This window comes from Sarcophilus harrisii, chromosome 3 (assembly GCF_902635505.1).
Source record: "Sarcophilus harrisii chromosome 3, mSarHar1.11, whole genome shotgun sequence".
Classification (NCBI taxonomy): Eukaryota; Metazoa; Chordata; class Mammalia; order Dasyuromorphia; family Dasyuridae; genus Sarcophilus; species Sarcophilus harrisii.
In genome coordinates, this window is record NC_045428.1 from 412,418,832 (window position 1) to 412,425,253 (window position 6,422).

Below are 6,422 nucleotides of genomic sequence, written 5' to 3' on the forward strand. Positions count from 1 at the left end.
AATGAATTGGACTTTCCATAACATCTCTCCAGGGATATAGTCCAGCTTGTAGTCATGTTTCTAGCAGTGCTTCTGTGACCCTTCACTTATAAGCTTTCAAAATGACTAGAACCAAACAGACAAATTCATGAAAGAAGACCACATATATGCTTATGACCTTCTCCCAGTGTTTACATCCCCAGAATAAACTTACTTGGCCCATGCTAAATCCATCAGTGCTTGCCTGCCCTTTTTCTTAATTGTTCAAATTCCAGTTTTCTATTAGATCATAGCGAATTACTTTGGGGAACTAACTCATGTTAATGGGTGCTAGTGTAGTATACTATTCAGGTATATTTTTTATAGAGGATAACACTTTAATGCTCATCTCTTGTCTCCTATCTGGGACCAGATGAAGAGAATTCTAGGAAGTCTGATGGAGGAGATAATTGCCTGTCTACCCGTTGTTGTCTTATCAGTTCAACATCCATAGCATTGTTCTTCTTTATAGAGTTAAATTCAGAGTATGTTTATCAAGTACTTGTTAACTGCAAGTCACTGTTAATACAAAGACAAAACAGAAACATCTTCTGCCCTCAAGGATCTTACACTCTGCATTCTCATGACTCAGAAACTGTTGTTTCAGGCTCTCATTACCTCTTGTCCCCGGTGCTCAGTCGTCTCCTGTTGGCCTCCTTGCCTATGATCTCTCTACTTTCTATTAGCTACAAAAAAAATGGCGGGAAATGGCAGTAACATCACAAGGAGGGGGGGTGAGCAACAAACACATGCCCTAGTAACCTTTGCACATGTGCAAAGAAAAAGTTTGGGAGCATCTTTTTTCCCTTCTGGGGAAACAAAAACCTCTTCAATTGTAATTCCCTATTGTCTTTAGGATAAAATCCAAATCCTTCAGTTATGTATTTAAGCCTCTCTCAATCTGATCCTAACCTATTTTTCTAGTCAAACTACCCATTCAGAGTCTCCCATTCCAGTCTAATTGTAATTCAAGTAGTTCCCATGCCTTCATGTATTCACACAGTTTACCTGCCCTGATTTGGGATGTACTAATATTTTCTTAACAAAACTATATTCTTCAATGACAATAACTAACATTAATGGACTTAAAAATTCTATAAATAATTCTATAAATAATACAGTTAATGTTTAATTTGTGTACCTTATTGTATTTAATCACCACCACCATAAGTGATCAATAATGAACTATATCACTTCCATTTTACATAAGAGAAAACTGAGAATTAGTTGAATTATATCACTTGATAACAGTCAAATAGCTAGTACTATTATATTATAGAAAATATTCCTCTGGATATAAATCCAGCACTTACCATCAGGGTACAATCAGATGTCATCTCCTTATCCAACTATTCCTCAATTTTCAGAACTTTCTCCTCACTTGGTTTACCTCATATTATACTGGTTTGTGAATATGTTGTCTTCCTGCCACCTTACTTGTTTAACAGAAACTTGTTTTAGATTTAAAACAATTTTGCTTTTTCCTTTACTGTTAAGATAGAGAGATGAGGGGCTTAAGAATGTAAACTGAAGTATATTTTATTTTGTTTTTTAACATGTCTAATATGGAAATGTGCTTCAATTAACTGCATCTTTGTAATTGGTTCTGTCACTCAGTAAGGAGGGAATGTGAAAAGGAGAGAAATCATAAAATGAAAAAAAATGAATATAACAAAAAAGAAAGTAGTATAGTAAAATAGAAAGAGCACCAGATATAGAATATGAACACCTGAATTGGAATCTTGGGTTCATCACACCCTTTCTGATCCTTAATTTTATCCTCTGCAATATATGGATAATATTTATATTACCTACCTAATAGAGTTATTGTGAGGATCAAGTAAGGGAATATATAGGCAATATTTTATCAGGCATGAAATTATAATAGTTAAATAATGTTGAGAATGCTTGTTATAGACCTCAGCTTCACTGTTTATCACATCTTGAAATTCTCTGGGAATCTTTACACTTCATGAACTGAATCTATTCTCTCAAATTTTCCTTATTTCTTTCTTTCCTCCTCTTTTCTGCTGCTTCAAAGAAATGACATTTGAAGTTTTGTTAGCATTGTACCACAGTCTTCTCTTAACCATTATTACTCTCTTATAACAAACTATGAGAAACTATATTCTAAATTACAGTTGTTCTCTCTTCCTGTAATTATGGAACAGCAAGTCAGATTTCCCCATTCTTAGATTTCTCTACTATAGTGGAAATCAAATTATTATCGTCTAAAAATGCTTCTTTAGCCTGCTAAAAGGACACATTTATGTTATTTGGGACATAGCCAATTTGAGATGGACAGAAAGACTCCATGATTTCTAAGGAATTTAGATCTCTTTCTCCTTCATTTAAACAAAAGGATATTAAGGATACTTGATCACTAAATGCCTAAATGCAATGATCAGTTTCCAAAACTTCTTCCAGTTTCTTTAATCTCATTAAGTTTTAAGATACATGATTTATAGAAAAAGGAATCATTTAATCCCTAGAATATATATATATATATATATATATATATATATATATATTTACCATAAGCCAATAAAACTCTAAAAAAATAGCACAATTTAAAATAACTTGGTTTTCTTTTTCAAAAAAATAATACTTTTCCTTCAGTAAAAAATTGCTGCATTCTATAACACATTAAGTCTTTATTCATATTGCAATAAGACATCTAATTAATGAATTGTATTTACTAAAGCTTATTTAAATATTTCACAATTTGAACTGTTTAATTGTTCAATTTAATTCTATTCATTACTAACACAGAAAGACAGTGTTGTATAGAGACAAAGAGCTAGCCTTGAAGCCCAGAAAGACCTGAGTTAAATTTCCATCTCTAATAATTTCTCTATTTTTAAAAAATAGTGAGTCACATAACCTCTCGAATGCTTTGGAAATGCTTTGGAAACTCTCTCATACCATAAGCTCAGCCTCATATCAATAGAATCACAGATCTAGTCCATGTTCCTTTCCTCTATTCCTAGGTGCCGAAGCAAGTGTCTGCATTTCCAGGCAACCAGAAAAAGAAAGTGTTTGCCAAAAATCTACTTCCATAGATTTTAAAATACAATTTCATATGCATTCATTCATATACATGATGAAAGTCATTTGGCTAGGAAATAGATGTAAATTCTAATCCTAGCCATGCTACATGTAGGTTGGATGATTTTGAACAAGTAATAAAATTCCTTTGAATTCAGTTTCCTACTTTGTTTAAAAAATTATAAAAATAATAATAGCTCTATATACATCACAGTATGTGTGTGAGAATCAAATGTGAAAATGTATAGAAAAGAATTTTATAACTGGTAAAGAATTGTGTATATGTTAATGATTATTATTGTTGTATGAAAGCTTATTTAACTATCAATAAGAAAAGAACTGTGTACCACAAAATTGACTTTCCCCATAAATGTTAATAAACATATATATTAATTATTTATGATTTAGCCATGGTGTCTAAGATACTACCCTGGTTTAAATCAGGTCAGGGATTTATAGCTAGAAGAAGCTTTAGAGATTATATAGTCCAACCCCCTCATTTATGAAGAAAAATGATGGCCAAAGAAGCCAATTTATTTGTCTGAGGTCACATGGATAATAAGTGATAAGATTCAATAACATGTCATCTGATTCTAAAGTCAGTGTTCTTTCTAATGCAACCTATTTTGGAAAGAATTATGGTACCATTTTGTGCAGTAAAACAGAAAATAGGTACATTAATAGCATATTACAGTTAGTTAACCTAAGTGTAATTTCAGATAATTTTCACTGGGACTAAATTTCTGGGACCTCCATTTCAACACAAGTACAATGTAGTGAAAGTCAAAGAGAGAAGGGGGAATTAGAAGGAAGGGACACGTGGTATAATAAAAAAATGTCACTGGCTTTGGAAGCAAGATGCTAAAAAGTTTCTTGGCAAAGATACCAGAATGGTTTGCCATTCCTTCTGCAGTTCATTTTACAGATAAAAGGAGATGGGGAGAAAGAGAGAGAGCACAAATAGATATTTTTGTTTGAAATGTTTATAGACTTAATTAATTTAGTTAATTTATTGTGTACCTATAGTGTGTTTTCTGGTATGCTAAAAGAGGGAGGGAGGAAGGAAGGGAAGGAAAGAAGGAAAGAAGGAGGGAAGGAAGGAAGGAGGGAAGGAGGAAGAATGGAGGCAGTATAAGAGTAGCTAGAAAAGGAGGTTAGCCATATAGCAAGAAGCAGAGGTAATAGATGGATAGTTCAAATGTTAACACCATGGAAATGGAATATCAAGAGAAACAGAGGAAGTCTTCCAAGACAAGGGGTAAAAGACTTATAGAAAGTCATAACTATGAAGCATATAGAATAAGAAGGCATGGATATACTGAGATTGGTACAAAAGAAGAAGCACCAATGTTTATGATATCTTGACTCCACTAAATTATAACCAGTTAAAGAAAAGTACTTAGTAAAATCATGGATTATTAAGAATAACATTTGAAAAACAACCTCTATATTGTATATTATTGGTTTCTAGATTTTTATAGAATATTTGGTGAAAAGTAAACTATCAAAATGACTATTGAGAAGGTTTCTTTGCTGCACAATATTTTTATCAATTACTTGGATAAAATTCTAGATTTCATGTTTATAAATTTCCAAATGACATGAAACTGAGAAGGATAGTTAACACAGTGGATAGCAAAGTAGCGATCAAAAAAAAAATCATGATAGGCTATAATATTGGGCTTATACTTGGAATTTTAAAAAATTCAAATTATGAATTGAGAAAAGTAGACAACTTGCAAACATTTTGAGAAGATTTTAATGGATTAAAGGACTTTATATTTATCAACTACGGGATGTGGCAAAGAAAAAATTAAGTTAATCTTAAGCAACATTTATAGAGATATGGTTTCCAGGAGTTTGGTAATGGTAATCCAACTGCATTTCTTCCTGGGTAGACAATATGTAGTGTGCTGTGGTTAGTTCTGGGCACTAAAAAAGGATATTGGTAAGCAAAGAGTATCCAGAAAGGGACAATCAGTATGTTAAAGGGCCTTTAATCAATGCCATTTGAAAATTAGACAAAAGAATGAGATATTTATCCTAGAGATGACTCATGTATCTAAGTTTTGAAAAGTTTGTCAAGTATAAAAAGAGGGCAGAACTAGGAGTAATGGAGGGAAAGTCATGAATTGGCCATTTTTAGCTTGCTAGATGGGGGGAGGGGGAGGAAGGGGGGAAGGAACTCCCTAACAAACAACTAAAGAATGGATTGGGCTTGGTTGGCATTGGTCTCTCTTCCCTGGAGGCCACCAGGCAAAAGTTGGATGTCATGACATAACTTATAAGTTATGTCATGGAGCTTCTATAGAGGAGCTTCTATTACATTAAATACAATTTTGTCTAGTGAGTTTTAAAGCTGCATCCAAATTTAAGATTTTGTGAAAGTGTGATGATGAGCTTATATAAGTGATTTTGAGGAGGGGATTTTTTTTTTTAATGCCAGAAGTAATGAAATGAAAAGAACATTTTTTTTTTCAGTTAGTCACTTGTATATCAAAGGCAAAAATAACTCACAAAATTCAAAAGAACATGAGTTCCTTTAAAATAAAATGCAACCAGCCATTAAAGATCAGTTGAAAAACTTTTATTTATGTGTAGTTATAGCTAAAATTTTTATCTATGCATCAGTGTAAGGAACCCCCATGGACTCCAATATATCTCTTTCTGTTCACACACAGGCAGACATACACACACATACACACACACACACACACACACACATACACATACACACTTCTTAAAGGAAGGAAATGTTTCACTTTTGCTCATTACTTGAGTACACAATGGCCTATTGATAAATGCTTGTTGATTAAATGAAGGACATTCTGGTCAAATATTAGAGTTCGTGATCTGATCTTCCAAGCCTATCAAGGACATAAGAAATCTCAAACTCAGGTTAATAATTCTCTTTTATCATTGCATAGAATCATAATAATTAGAGTTGACTAAAGACCTAAGACATTATCTAGTCCAAACCCCCAATTTAAGGAATAAGGAAAGAGAAATTCATTGATGTTCCCTTGCATTGTCTAGTTAGCTTATGGCAGAATAGAGAGCAGAACCTAAGTGTCCTGACAGCCAATTCAATGTTCTTTCCACCACACCAGTGCAGTAACAACATTTTCTATTGTTCCTACATCCACCCTTCACTTTCCAAAACTCATTACTAGAATGTGATAGAATGGGGGAGTTGCAATTGAATGGGGGTTTTGCCTGAATGAAGATTGAGGAAATAGTCTCTCTTCAATTGGGTTTTCAAGTGACTCTAGCATTCTTATTACTCAATTTACCAGTTATTAGTAGCTACTCTTTGAACATCACATAAAGTACAATCTAAATAAACTCAGAAGAAA

At 33.0% G+C, this 6,422-nt stretch overlaps 1 protein-coding gene across 3 annotated transcripts in view; it reads left to right on the forward strand.

Annotated features, from left to right (window-relative positions):
- Window positions 1–6,422, forward strand: part of KCNH7 (potassium voltage-gated channel subfamily H member 7) — a 605,555-nt gene that overhangs the window by 51,672 nt on the left and 547,461 nt on the right. The window lies entirely within an intron of this gene.